Here is a 16,606-nt window from a genome sequence, read left to right on the forward strand (position 1 = left end):
GTGAAGAGAGACAGCGCAGGGTGTGAGAGAGAACAAAATTTGAATCACTTCAGTAACTTAAGGTTAGTTGTGCAACTCCAATAAGTAGACGCATCTATTTTATTCACTTTAAAAATCGAGGGAAGTGATTATTTCCACTGTGTCCTTAAAGTGCCCATATTATGAAAAAATCACTTTTTCTGGGATTTGGGGTGTTCTTTTGTGTCTCTGGTGCTTCCACACACATACAAACTTTGAAAAAAATCCACCCATGCTGTTTAGAGTGAGATACAGTTTCTGAATGTGTCCTGCCTTCAGTCTCTGGGTGAGCTGTTCAAAATCGGCACGGCTTGTGATGTCACAAGCCGAAACGAGCAGGCTAACCGCAACCATTAGCTCGTAGCGTTAGCATGCTAACGCTATGGCTAACGCTAGCATGCTAACGCTAGCATGCTACCTCGTTCTCAATAGCAAAGCACTGCTACAACACACACAAGTTCACCATAATCTACAAAAGAACTACTTACATTTGCGCCCTCATTTAGAAGTCTCCCAGCTAATCCTGCCTTGTAACTGACCAAAGTTGTAGAAACAGCCTTTCTTTTACTGTCTATGGAGCTAGCTAGCTGACATGATCTACATCTGAGCTACTGGGCATGTGCAGTGCAATCAAAGATAGTACAGAAGAAGAAGAAGAAGAAAAGAGGTCTCACTCTGTAGCTAAAACAGAGACCAGGTGAAAAGAGGATCTGCAGCAGTGAGAGAGAGCGGTGCAGTACAACACAAATATGGTGTTTTTTGAAAATTAAACCATGTAAACCTATTCTGGTACAACCTTAAAATACAATTATGAACCTGAAAATGAGCATAATATGGCTGCTTTAATAAATTAGTCATGACAAAAGATTTTTCCATGAATCCTCTATGTATGTTAGCGGTATAACGTCACCTAGCTTGTTGGATAGTTAGTTAATGTTAGCTAGCTAGCTTGCTAATTCCAACTAACATGCTTTCACTGGTTACAGAAAATGCTAGTTAGTTAGCTTTCTTGCTACGGGGTTCAGTTCTCAGTTCAGCATCATCTGTATTAGAGAAAAGAATCACTTCATCCGATGTTTAAAGTGAATAAAATCGCTTGCCAGCTTTCTTACTGGAGTTAATGGACGTATCCTGTACAAGTACAATTTTGGCTGTATTATTTGTGTCCCCTTTAAACATTGCTGTTGAGAAATGTCATGTTTATTGTCCCCCCCAACTGTTAGATGAAATTTACGCCCATGATTGTAGTGAATGCAAATTTATCCACTAATGGTTAAACTAGTAGAGCAGAATGTAGCACAGCCACAATACAATGCACTGGCATTTTGACATAAATGCATAACTTTAGATTTTTCCAAGGGAGAATCCCTTTGACATGTCATAGCGTCATTACCATAATTGTAGCTAAATTCTTTTGAAACTTAGCCATAATTAATGTCATGATTTACACCTGTGATTTTCTTGCTAGGAAAAGTCAAAATGTCTGTGAAAAATTATTGCCGTTACCATTGAAATGCACTCTCGGATGTGACTAACTGGGAGGAAGCGGAGAGGGCAGGTTTAGGGGATGTGGTTTAATCAAGAAAGCTAACATCAACAGTTTATGACAACTCATCAGTACATTGAAAATGACATTTGATAATATACAACAGAGTATCTGAGCCGGAACTTTGCTTCAAATTGAAGTCAGAACGTTAAACACACCAAAAGTGGAGTAAGAGGGTTCTTGCGTGATGGCAGCGATATACTGTATACAGAATATAGACAGCTCTGACTTGGAGTCCGTATGAACTACAGTATATATTGAAGGTCTAGTAAAAGTAATGGTGGCACAGTGCTGTATATGGCTCACCCTAAAAACCTGGACACTGGCTTGAACGTTGAATGCAAGTTATCTTAAATTGAATATGTTATCACTATATTTCATCTCTTGAGTATCAGTTATATTAAGCAGGAAAAGCTCTTCCTGAGTTATGTTTGCATGAAGACTTGAGTGTTTTTCCCTAGGAGACAAAAATCCCAGAAAAGGCCAGACAACATAATTTACACAACTTCCTGGACAGATCCAATGAGGCAACAGCATCTCTTGGAGTTTATTCCATGGCTGCAGGCATTTGGAAGCAATACAGAAGTCAGGTTGAGTTATCTGAGTTTAGAGTCAATCAGAGGCAGGTCACACAGGATTATGTGGCTGATGAATGGTCTGGGGTGCCTGTTGTATTTTTCCCTTTGGGTTTTATTTGGCCAAGCGGAGCACATGTTTCAGATTGACTGGGTTACTACTACTTACTACAGCTGTGGGGGAGAAATGACTTCAACAGTTTGTATTTTGAGGAATTTCATATTTTAAAGCCAACCACAGGAATAACAGATAGGTACATGGCCCTCACATCAAAGGGTTCAAACATTGTAATCCAATTTAAGAATTTCAACAGCGGTAACAACTTTCGCTCCATGTTACAAGAGCAAAGAGAAAGATTTGGAAAGCATTTCCCAGCACGTTGTGTTTACACACTTTTTTATTTTTTTTTTACTCTGAGCACCCAAAATATGCTTAAAATGTTTAAAACAGCAATAAAAGTGGAACCACTTTACCTCCTATATAAACAGATATTTTCACTACTTGCCACTGCAGTACATGGCCTTCAACCAAAATATCTACACACCCACAGCAGAAAATTGCAGGACTTGAGGGAAAGAAAAGACAAAAGCCTTTTAATGAAAGCAACACTAGAAAATTAAACTGCATAATAACACATGGCATCCATTTTGATCACAAACTATGATTAATCTACAGGAATTTGTACCACGCTTGACATTTTCAAAGAAATCATCGTTTCAGCTATTTGTTTTTCTTGACATATTTTTCATGGGGTGATAATGGCTGATTAGACCTTGGGCCAGAGGGAGTTTATGAACTCCAAAATGAAAGAAGTAAAATTCTTTGCCAGCTAGAGACTTAAACTGAACAGAGGAGATGTTTTGCGAGACTAAAGTAATTTACTTCACAGATGATCCTCTTCTTATCCTATCTGCTCAAATGAACAATTATGTTTTTTGTAGATTTAAAGGAAACCCCTCAATATTCATGTCAACATTGTGGCGTGTTGAAGGATATTAGTATTGTTGTATACAAGACATCTGTTGTTGGTAACAGCACTGACATGATCTACAATAAACATGCCAAACTTTTACAACCCCCTCCCATGTCCAGCTGCAGCATGTTGGTGAGTTCAGACATCTTTAGAGGAAGATAGCAGGACGGAGGATGCAGCAGTGACTCTGGAGGACAGCCTGAACAACTGCTGCGAGCAGGTGTTTCTCCTCTTCCTGAGCAACTCTGAACTCTCCAAAGATGAATTAACACAATCCATTTTGGCTGTATTTTTATTTTATTTTTTGAATAATGAAATTGTTACATTTAGACGTTGGGCGTTTTTTAATTGCATTTTAAGATTTATACAGGATTGGTTTGAGGGGGGAAATGTGAGGTCATGGATGCATCATTTCATAAAAGAGATAGATGTCCTTGTTGACTTCTCAAATTCATTCATAATTCATGTGCATTTTTCTATTCACATCCATAAATATTTAAAACCTTTCAACCTAAATACCAATTAATAATTCACTGAATTTATATAACTTCTGATTGAAAAGATGACTTGCATGAATACAATTAGTGTTTCAGAGAATAACAATTTACTGGCGGATTCGACTCATGATAAATGACTGTCGTCTATGTCATGTAAACAGTGTTAATACATAGTCTGGAGTAGAGTAAGGTGGTCCAGAGGGGCTGCTGGTGGTGCGGCTACAGTGCTGTAGCTCTCTGATTGGCTGGTTTGAGTTTGAGAGGGTGGTACTGGAGAAGCAAAGACTGCTTAATTTGGCAGTGTTGAATCTAAATAGATCTTGGATGGCACCAGCTCTGCTGTTGAAAATAATGATGGCCATTCTTTGAGCAGGCTGGCGTGTGTCTGGTTGAACAGATACTTGTCTGTTTGCTGGTTTGAATGTCCTGCAGTCTGACAATTTGCAAACAGTCTCACTTGGCTCTTGTTGAGGTGAATGTGGTTGTAGAGATGCTGCTGATAGCTGTCTATGTGGAGAGCTGTTTGGACATTTTGCAGATGGATTCACTGTTTAACAATCAACATTAATGTTATTGATGGTACAAAGAGATATGTCAGGTCTTTGTAGAAACAGTTATCTTTGCCTCATATTCCTTTCTTTCTGTGTGCTACTCACTGTAGTGCTGTTGTTGTTAGTCATTGTTTTTTGCTATTACTGTAGATCATTGGCTCCCATGTGGATCAGAATATGCTCCACACCTTGAAGCCTTTCACCTACTGCATTCTCATTGCCTTTTCTTTATACAAGGGCCCCACAGTTCAAACACTGTACAGGCAGAAGGGAGCATTTTAAGTTGGCAAAAGGCTTTTGATTGGAGTCAGATATAAAAATGTCTGTCCATGCCAGGATGTTTATTTTTCAATGTTAGTGGTGTGTGTGTGTGTGTGTGTGTGTGTGTGTGTGTGTGTGTGTGTGTGTGTGTGTGTGTTTGTAGTATGCATGTAGAGTGTTTTATAGGGGCCATGGGGGTGGGGTGATGATTGGGAGTGGCAGGATTTGATGGAATAGGGGGGATTAGAGGGCGAAGAGGGAGAAATGGGGCAAGGTGTAGAGCTGGAAGGCCGAAGGAAGTGATGATCCTGCAGATCAATTCACTCGCTCCAGCATGCAGCCTCTGTGCCCTTCTCCACCACATAGACTTTATTGTTGAATACGTGCATTGGACCTGAGTGTATAGAGCCTTCCCGTCTCCATATTTAATGTTGTTGACCTGGATCCAGGATATTTATTTAGCATTCAGTGTTTAAACTCCCCCAGTTGTAACGCATGCTGTGTCACAAACAACAGTAATTAGCTAGCAAATCCCTTTAGATAAAGATTTTGTTTGATTATAATTTCAAAACAAAATACTCAAAAATTAGCTTTATTTAGTAGTAGTAATCTAGTACTGTGTGAATGGAATCCGAGACAGAAAGAGGAATAAATGACAGAAGGTATGAAGGAGAGTTGAAGGAGTATTTGGGCCACGTCCTTTTTTATTTGTTCTGTTTGATGGTCAACAGGAGGTTTGTTAAGGGACCCTTTAGGACACTAAAGGCTGAAATCATTTTAGGTAGAATTTAGATTCTACTGTCATCATATAATAAAACATTTACAGTTTCATACTGTCATTATAATTAACAAAATCCACACTGACCCTCTGAATCAAGAGTTAACTTTAACTGCCTGTAAGCACCTCTGTTAAACTGTGATTTACACCTTTAACATATCTGAAATTCATAAATGAATCACGCAGTATTAGGAAATATCCTATTCAGGATATGTTTTTTTCTCCACATAACAGCTCCCCCTTGTGGAATAACAAAAGAATGACAAGAAAAAAAACATTTTAATCTAACTGGGGTTACTGTACGTGGATGTACATGGCAATCTCTTAAAAATACTGTCAATTTAATTGAAAATTATTATATGAAAACATTGAATACATGAATACATAATAATTAAATATCAATAACATTTTGATCACATCCCAGAGGCTTTTCTAGACTGACTGGGAGTTATGATAGCAAATTGTACTTGTACTGCCAGAATGGCTTTGGATTATATTATATGAGAATATTGGTTATTCTTACTGATGCATTAATTTGTAAGCATAACTTTAATGTTGCAGCTGGTCCAGGTGAAGCTAATTCCTACTGTTGGGTGGTTATGTGTATCATATTTTATAAGCGTATGACACAGTTTGTATGTACATTATTACATTTTATTTTATTTTATTAAACTTTATCTGTAAAGTAGTAGTACAGTAGTAGTAGATATAGCATTCAAATAAATGTAGTAGAGGAAAAAGATTTTTTTTTTGCCTTTGCAATGTGAAGTAGATGCATAAGTAAGGCCCTGATCATTTCAGTTGATACTCTGCTGTAGTGGTGCATATTCCCAAGTAATTTTACAGTTAATCCAATAACAGACCAGCTGACACACAATGAATATCTGCCCTTTGGGTCAGTTGAAAGTCTGTGGCCCCTGGGCAATTATTTGTATTTATATTATCACAGGGTATAAGAATGCACTGTAGTTATAGTTCAATCTAAAATCAATGTAGAATGGAAATGATAGTTATAATGCTGCAGATACATAATCACGCATTTACACTTTTGTCTTATCTTCCTAGACCATCAATGTGGAAAAAAGACAAAACATTTGTGTCTCATGTCTGTCTGTTCAGCGTCCCCAGACTGCAGTGAGTGTGGAACCATATCTGACTGTTGAGTAATTTATTTATTTATATGCTGAGGTTTGGACTTTTAACTCAAATCCACGTCATGCTAACTCATTTATTCCTGTTAGTAATCTTTACTTTATACAACATCATCCTGGAGGAGGACGCTTCTTGCAAATGCCTCATTGAAAGAAAGTCATGTCGCAGTGATTCTTTTTTACCCAGCCCTCTTAATGTCTTGACTCCTTGTAAGGAGATAAATGACACAAATAAAGAATCATAAATATGGTAGATCATATAAATGTTTGAGGATTGTTTTTTATGTGACACCTGTTGTTTATCCAAGCTGCTCAGAAGGAAGAATATAGTAAGACTTTGATAGATATTTACTACTGTTCACCGATATAAAAACACTACTCTCCCTTTTCTGTCAAAGCATTCCACAAATTCTTAATCTAAGTATTTTCATCACAATCTTTTATCAACTTCCCCTCTGAACTTAATCTACTCTGACATGATTGTCTTTAAAGGGTTGCCAAAACTTCCCACGTCAACTAGAAGTGCATGACTCATTTACAGATCTGCCTTTTATAAACATACTTTAGCTCACAGGTGATAACAGGTCTTAAAAATGTGGCGTCTGAGGCGGTAATTTAAATGTTGTACTCCCTTTAAAGACTCGCTGAGTTATAACACTAGACCTGACTGTGTGAAGAAGAGGAAAGAGTTTAGTGTTAGCAGGTGCAATTTGCTCTCTGTAAGGAGTTCTTAAAAGGAGCTGTTTGAGGAATGACATAAGAGGTTATTTCCTGGGCTTTTACTTTTTAAACAATGCATATTAGGTGCTTCTCATTCTGACATCATGACATGTATAGGCTTGAAAGTTGTCCAAGTCTACTGAAATTCAGGAGCTGCTGTAACTGAGGGGTATCACTTTACTACAGCTTCCACCTGGTCTGAAGTAATACATTTCTACGCTGTGTCATTTACATTTACTGGGCAAAAAAACAGTCTGAATTTTCATTTGATCCAAAAGCAATGCAAATTAATTCTGTGCAGATACAGAGGAATTCTATTTGGGCAACTACAACAAAGAACAATTTTAACATTCCCTGATTAATATTTAAGATACCCTGTGCAGCGCTATGAAGTAATGTTTTTATCAGTGGGTCACTGATTGTTGGTGGCAGTAAAGCACTCACTAAGGTAGGGAAGGAGAACACTGCTACACATGAAACATGAATATCAATAATGCACAATTTGAAATGTAATACTGTATATCTGCACTGCAAATATGTAAAGTGCTCATATTATGCTCATTTTCAGGTTCATAATTGTATGAAGAGGTTATATCAGAATAGGTTTACATGGTTTAATTTTCAACAAACACCATATTTTTGTTGTACTACACATTGCTGCAGCTCCTCTTTTCACCCTGTTTGTTGAGCTCTCTGTTTTAGCTACCGAGTGAGGCATCTCACTTCTGTTCCATCTTTGTTGGGAGTCACACATGCGCAGTGCCTAGGCCAGCACTACAATCCAGTCAGAAGCAGAGAATGAAATGTTGAAAAAAATCCTAGTATAGTATATTTAAAAGGGTCATAGTATAGTATGTTGTATAAAGTGATAACAAAGTCATAGTATTGTATGTCGAAGTGATAAAGTAATTGTCGAAAAAAATAATAGTATGGTATGTCAAAAAAAGTTATAACAAAGTCATAGTATAGTATGTCGAAAAAGGTAATAAAAAAGACAGTATGTATGTCGAAAAAAAGTCATAGTATAGTATGTTGAAAAAAGTGATAATGTCATAATAGTACTTTATGTCAAAAAATCCATTAAAAAGCCATAGTGTGGTATGTTGAAAAGAAAATCAAAGTACATTATGTTGAAAAAAGTCATAAAAAAGTCATAGTATTGTATGTTGAAAAAAAACATCATGAAAAGGGCCAGCCCCGACTGGAAATCAAACCTGGGTCAACAAATTATGTTGAAAACAGTCATAGCATAGTATGTCGAAAGAAATCATAGTATGGCATGTCGAAAAAAGTGATAAAAAAGTCATAGGATAGTATGTCGAAAACAGTCAAAGTATAGTAAGTTGAAAAAAGTGATAAAAAAAGTCATAGTATAGTATGTTGATAAAAGTGATAAAAAGGTCATAGTAGAGTATATCGGAAAAAAAAGTCATAGTATAGTATGTCAAAAATAGTCATAGTATAGTATGTCGAAAAACTGATAACAAAGTCATAGTATGGTATGTCTAAAAAAGTTAAAGTAAAATCCAAGGGATAACATGTAAAAGCGAAAAACACTTTTTTCCAACATGGTCCCTGATGTAAGAGAACAGGACATACAACACATACAAACACATACAGTCCTTCTGAGGTTAAAACAAATAAAAAATAAAAAACTACACATCAAAATACCAGATAAAAACACCATGAACTACAATGCAATAAATTACCCTGTCCCCAGTCTAGATTTTATCTTCCCTTAATTATCTATTTTATTCCACAAGTAGACCCTAACTTTATATCTAAAATCCCTTTTCGTTGCTGCCATTTTAATATGAAGTGGAAGACTATTCCATAAAATAATTCCTGTATAAAAAAAGGATTTTCTTGCTTCACTATTCACACCTGGCACCTTACATGAACGGACACTAGCCCTAGTCTCATGGGCATGTTGAGTGTGCACCATCAAACAATCCATTCACAATTTGAAATGTAATACTGTATATCTGCACTGCAAATACTTAAAGTGCTCATATTGTGCTCATTTTCAGGTTCATAATTGTATGAAGAGGTTATATCAGAATAGGTTTACATGGTTTAATTTTCAACAAACACCATATTTTTGTTGTACTACACATTGCTGCAGCTCCTCTTTTCACCCTGTTTGTTGAGCTCTCTGTTTTAGCTACCGAGTGAGGCATCTCACTTCTGTTCCATCTTTGTTGGGAGTCACACATGCGCAGTGCCTAGGCCAGCACTACAATCCAGTCAGAAGCAGAGAATGAAATGTTGAAAAAAATCCTAGTATAGGAATCAAAATCTGAAATCCCAAATACTTTGGGGCTACACCATTAATAATACTGTACATATGATTGAGTTTAAGTTATTCAACCCTAAGCTTAACAAGCAAGAACTCAACCCTCTTAAACTCATTTGTTCCCACATGATACCTAGAAGGTTTAGACAGTATGAAGCGGATCATATTATTTTGCATAATCTGCATCTTGTTTTTGGACTACAATAGAGCCGTTTGGAGCAGTTTGTGAACAGTGTTTTCTGTTGGAGATGGTAAGTGCCTTTGGGGTGGACTTTGGGCTTTTTCACTTTGTAAACCTATAATATGCACAAAAAGATATATAACACAATAAATGAAAGGGAAAAAGCCAAAAGCATAATATGAGCACTTTAATGAGGAAGAAAATAAATTTAACACATTGTGATAAAATTTCATAAAAAGTTATAGTATAGTATGTCATAAAAATAGTATATAAAAAATCATAGTATACTAATGTATGTCATACAAATATTATATCAAAAGTCATATAGTATGTCATAAAAATGTCATAAAAAGTCCTAGTATAGTATGTCATAAAAATGTCATAAACAAGTCATAGTCTATATCTATATGTATCTATATCTATGTATGTATACATATTAATATTAATTAATTAATAAAATAAAAGTTAAAAAAAACTTCATGAAAGATTTATCTATATCTAGAAACCTTTAAAATAATAAAACTATTACAAATGACAGTATAAAGAATTTGCAGCATATCAAAAGAAATGGGAGAGAGAGATAAATGGGGAATAAAGGAATGATACATAGGTATGTATAGCAGACTAGACAATCAATTCAAGGTTATAGTTCTGTTCAATATTTCGTAACTCCAAAACTTAAATGTATAAAAACAAGCTCCCAAGGACAGAACCAGTGCTGAAAAAACTGGGCTTGACCTTTAATTTCTGCAACTATTTTGATAATTAAAAGTAATATTTGAAAAAAAAGTAGTAGTGAGAATAGTTGGAAAAGTGGGAATGGTTTTAATTAGTACGAATTTCATTGAAATGTTGAATAACCAATAATATATTAAACAATAGTGGAATGTTTTAAGTTTAGCATGTTGAAAAGTCATAGTATAGGTATGTCAAAAAAGTGATAAAAAGTCTATTATAGCATGTCAAAAAAAGGTGATGAAAAAGTCATATTATAGTGGTCGATAAAAGTCATAGTATAGAATGTTGAAAAAAATCATAGTATAGTATATTGAAAAGGGTCATAGTATAGTATGTTGAATAAAGTAATAACAAAGTCATAATATTGTATGTCGAAAAAAGTGATAACAATGTCATAGTATAGTATGTTGAAAAATCCATTAAAAAGTCATAGTATTGTATGTTGAAAACAAATGTCATGAAAAGGGCCAGCCCAGACTGGAAATCAAACCTGGGTCAACAAATTATGTTGAAAACAGTCATAGCATAGTATGTCGTAAAAAGCCATCAAAAAGTTATAGGACAGTATGTTGAAAAAAGTCAAAGTATAGTATGTCGAAAAAAGTCACGGTACAGCATGTCATGGGCAGATAGCTCAGTTGGTAGAGCAGGCACACTTATATGCACACGGGTCCAAGGTTTGAGTCCAACCTGTGACGGTTTCCTGCATGTCTTCCCCCTCTCCCTTTACTGTCATATCTGAACTGTCCTATATATTAAAAGCGGAAATTCCCAAAAAATAATTATATTGTATGTTGAAAAAAGTGATAAAAAGTCATCGTATAGTGTGTCGAAATAAGTCATACTATAGATTGTTGAAAAAAGTGATAAAAAGTCATAGTATAGTATGTCGAAAACAGTCAAAGTATAGTAAATTGAAAAAAGTGATAAAAAAGGCATAGTATAGTATGTTGATAAAACTGATAAAAAAAAAAAGTCATAGTAGAGTACATCGGAAAAAAAGTCATAGTATGTCAAAAAAAGTTAAAGCATAGTATTTAAAAAGAAACAAATCATTGTATGGTATGAAGGAAAAAGTCATAGTATAATATGTCGAAAAAAGTGATAAAAAAGTCATAGTATGTATGTAAAAAAAGTCAAATTATAGAATGTTAAAAAAATCATAGTATAGTATATTGAAAAAAAAGTCATAGTATAGTATGTCGAAAAAAGTAATAAAAAAGTCATGGTATTGTATGTTGAAAAAAGTCATAGTATACAATGTTAAAAAAATCATAGTATAGTATATTAAAAAAGTCATAGTGTAGTATTTAAAAAAAAGTGATAGTATAGTATGTTGAAAAAAGTCATAGTATAAAATGTTTAAAAAATCATAGTATAGCATATTAAAAAAAGTCATAGTGTAGAATGTCAAAAAATGTCATAAAAAAGTTATAGTGTAATATATCAAAAAAATCTCATGTCAAAAATACTCATAATATATAAAAAAGTCATAGTATAGAATGTTAACGAAATCATAATAAAGTATATCGAAAAATGTCATAGTATAGTATGCCGAAAGAAGTGATAAAAAGTCATAGTATGTCGAAAAAAGTAATAAAAAGTAATAGTATAGTCTATGGAAAAATGTCATAGTCTAGTATGTCGAAAAAAAGTGTTAAAAAAGACTAGTATAGTATGGTATGCCGAAAAAAGTCATAGTAAAGTATGTCAAAAATACTCAGTATAATATATCGAAAAAAAGTCAAAAAAGTGATAAAAAAAGTAAAAGTAAAGTTAGTCAAAAAAAGTGATAACAAAGTCATTGTATAGTATGTCGAGAAAGTCATTAAAAAGTCATAGTATGGTATGTAGAATAAAGTCATTGTATAGTATGTCGAAAAAAGTGATAAGAAAGTCATAGTATAGTATGTTGAAAAAAGTGATTAAAAAGTCACTAGTCTAGTCATGGTATAGTATGTCAAAAAAATCATAGCCTAGTACAGGGGTCGGCAACCTTAGGCACGCGTGCCACCATGGGCACATGGGACCTTAACCAATGGCACGCTGACAATATGTGTGCAAGAGAGTTATTGATGTGTTGAAATCATGGTGGAAATGATGAAGCACTCTCTCATCCGCATGCCAAATTACAACGTTCACAGTTGCGCAACCTGTTATTTACGGTAGTTTGATTGACTCATATCTCTGACTGGGAACGATACAAAGAGGATTACCAATGGCCGCCGGGGCAGATGAACTAACGCTAGTCTCGTTACTGTAAGTTGGCTACAATAAAACCTTTGTGAGTAAAAAGCCAATACTTATCAATGCACTCACCTGTCTACAGGCATAAACATGTAGAAAGCAATATTTCAATCTGCTCTGTCTGCTCAGTCCACTTTTGTCCACCGTACTGTTTTATGCAAACACAGCTCTACTCTGCAAATAGCGAATTTTTACAAACAAGCTAAAACAAAAGCAGTCGGTTTGTAGTCTAACTGTTTATCTTAGTTTGCCTGGAATCTTGAAATTTGGACACATTTTTATAAACTTAACTGCTGGCTAAACGAACCATCCTCTCCGCTGGAGCGGTAAATCTATGGATGTATTAAGACCAAAAACAGATGCATGTGGCTACTTAATATGCATGTGAATGACGCAATCGTTATGTTTGCGTTCTTCATTCTTGATGATGATGCTGGTTGTATTATTTTGCAACAGCATTGTTTCATTGCAAATGAGGCATACAGGACCTGCTTATCAGTCCATTCATCATTAAAGCTGGGCTTTTCCACGTCAACTTTTCGCTTCAGCCTCTTTGACAGCAATATTTTTACCTGACAACAGCCATTTCTTTCTGCAAGCATTTTCCACCAATCAGGACGCTGCATACTACAACCATGTTTCTGTAATCATAATAATAATATACAATAATAATAATTACAATGTCCTGATTATGGGAAATAAATGTTATCAAATGTTGCTATGGAATTAAATTACAGATTCCCTGGATATTACATTTTGATGTGATGTCATAATTAAACTTAATGTTGACATGGCACACTAATAAACAAGAAATTTTGAAAAGGGCACTTCATATCAAAAAGGTATAGTATAGTATGTCAAAAATAGTCATAGTATGGTATGTCGAAAAAAAGCTAAGTATACTAGGTCTAAAAAAGTAATGAAAAAGTCATTGTATTATATGTTGAAAAAAACATCATGAAAAGAACCAACCCAGACTGGGAATCGAACCTGGGTCAGAGTCTGCAGTGATTACTTGCTGGTGGCCTGTTGGAGCAGTGCTAATCAGAGAGCCACTCTACAAGCAATGAAATTATGTTGAAAACAGTCATAACATAGTATGTCGACAAATGCCATTAAAAAAGTCATAGTATGGTATGAAATAGTGATACAAAAGTGATACAAAAGTCATAGTATGTAAAAAAACTGATAAAGTCATAGTATAGTATGTCAAAAAAAGTCAAAGTATAGTATGTTGTAAATAGCCATTAAAAAGTCATAGTATAGCATGTCAAAAAAAGTGATAAAAAAGTCATAGAATAGAATGTCGAAAAAGGTGATTCAAAAGTCATTGTATATAGTATGTTGAAAAAAGTGATAAAAGAGTCATAGTATAGAATGTCGAAAAAAACATTAAAAAGTCAGTATAGTATATTAAAAAAAAGTCATAGTATAGTATGTCAAAAATAGTCATAGTCATAGTTTTTTCATATGTTCAATATTTTGCATTCATCCTCTGTTATAGTAATAAATACATATATTCATTGTTATCCAGTGAAATTACTGATTTAGCAGGGAGGTTATCACTTTTGAAGGCACTGTATCCGTGTCACATTGTCATAGGGGCTGAGCCCCCCTAAAGGTCTGATCCTTGAATCGCCCCTGGTTTGGCGAAAATAGTCATAGTATAGTATGTCGAAAAAGGTCATAGTAAAGTTTATTGAAAAAAGTCATAGTATATGTCAAAAATAGTCATAGTATTGTGTGTTGAAAAAGGGGTTAAAAAGTCATGGTACAGTACGTAAAAAAAACTGATGAAGTCATACTATAGCATGTCAAAAAAGCCATTAAAAAGTCATAGTATGGTGTGTTGAAAAAAGTCATAGTATTGCATGTTAAAAATAGTCATAGTATAGTATGTTGAAAAAAGTGATTAAAAAAACAAGCTTCTTAAATGTGAGTATTTTCTGCTGTTGCTTTGCTTAGTTTTGTATGATTGTAAATAGAATATATTGAAGTTTTCACTGTTTGATCTAACAAAACAAGACATTTGAAAACATCACTTTGATTTCTGAGAAGTTGAGATGAGCATTTTTCACATTTTATGTGACAAAACGATTATTTGAGAGATTAAAAATAACTGTATCGAGTGTCTGATCTTCACTTTAAGACTATGATGTAAGCAAAATGTAAAATTCTGGGAGAGGGAACCTAGTATACCTAAAAGATGTAATCCTCCAAATACTGTACATCACTGAGACAAAGATCCTGTTCTTGTACAGTTATTGTGTTACCTACAGCAGTGTCTCCCAGCCCAAGGCCAAGACCACCACACACAAGCTACCCAGCAGTATATAAAGTATTAGAATTAGCCCCACCTTTACCATTTAAGTGATGTACACATTAATGCATCAATTATTATATATATACACTACCGGTCAAAAGTTTGGGATCACTTAGAAATTTCCATTCCACTCCATTACAGACAGAATACCAGCTGAGATCAGTTGCATTGTTTTTTTTTAACCAGGGCAGCAGTTTTCAGATTACATTCTGTGCTTACATAATTGCAAAAGGGTTCTCCAATGTTTTCTCAGTTAGCCTTTTAAAATTATATCAGATTAGTAAACAGAATGTCCCTTTGGAAAATTGGATGAATGATTGCTGATAATGGGCAATGTAGATATTGCATTAAAGATCAGCCACTTCTTTCTACAACAGTTGAGAACCCTTTTGCAATTATGTAAACACATAATGTAATCTGAAAACTGCTGCCCTGATTTAAAAAACAATGCAACTGATCTCAGCTGGTATTCTGTCTGGAATGGAGTGGAATGGAAATTTCTAAGTGACCCCAAACTTTTGACTGGTAGTATATATATATATATATATATATATATATATATATATATAATCCAATGATAGAGTGCAATATATTATTCTGAAATTAGCCATTCTGCATAATGAGTACTTTTAGTTTTGAAGTATCAGAAGGTGTTTGTGTTTTGGGAACCCTTTTGTTCCTGCTATGAATGAGATAACAGGTCATCAGATCAATTTTTATTCATATACTCATGAGACAAGAATTGACCGGAGGAAATGTGGGCAACCTTGTATCGTATGATTTATTAATGCTAATACTTACTTACTTTTGAATTTTGACATACAGAGCACTATATGGTCCTACTTATACGAGTTGTTGTGCCCTCTCTGACCACTAGGAGGAGGCTCACATCTTCAGAGTTGCGACTTCTGGCTTTTCAAAGTCAAGGCTGAACCAAACAGGTTATAATAATTATATATCCTCTTTGGCTGAACACTAAATGTCATCACGCTTTTGTTGTTGTTTCTTCTCGACAGTGGTGAAAATAACTAAATACATTTACTCAAGTACTGTTCTTAGGTAAAGTTTTTAGGTACTTTACTGAAGTATTTCCATTTTCTGCTACTTTATACATCTATCCACTATATTGTAGAGGGAAATATTGCACTCTTTACTCCACTACATTTACCTGATAACCAAAATTACTTTGCAGATTCAGATTATTAATACAAAATATAAAGAATAAATTAATTATGATGTATTATTATAGATTAAGATATGACTTTGATTTCTGGGGGTAAATTCACAAGTTTCCCAGCACTATATAAAGTAATTCAAATCAGCTCCACATTTACCAGCTCCAACATCAAAGTGATGAACACATTAATGCATCAATGATTATAATCCAATAATAAAAAATATTTAATATTCTAAAATAGGCCATTATGCATGATTACTTTTACTTTTACTTTTATAAGTATATTTTGATGCTTATACTTTTGTATAAGCATAAGTATTTCTACACCGTGGTATTGCTATAGAGTAAAAGATCAGAGTACTTCTTCGACTACTGCTCCTCGACTATTTTCTTTGGCTTTCTCGATTTTTTACACTTTGTAATTTTGGTTGTACACTTCATTGCCTTCTCTTTTATCTCCCTCTTTCCCCATTCTTCTTCTCATAAAGCACTTCTGTTTAGAAAAGTCCTGTAAATAAAGCCTGCTTGCTTGGTTGTGCATTTCTCCAGTAGTTTCATTTAAATGAACTTGAA

Source organism: Sander lucioperca, chromosome 9 (assembly GCF_008315115.2).
Source record: "Sander lucioperca isolate FBNREF2018 chromosome 9, SLUC_FBN_1.2, whole genome shotgun sequence".
Taxonomy (NCBI): Eukaryota; Metazoa; Chordata; class Actinopteri; order Perciformes; family Percidae; genus Sander; species Sander lucioperca.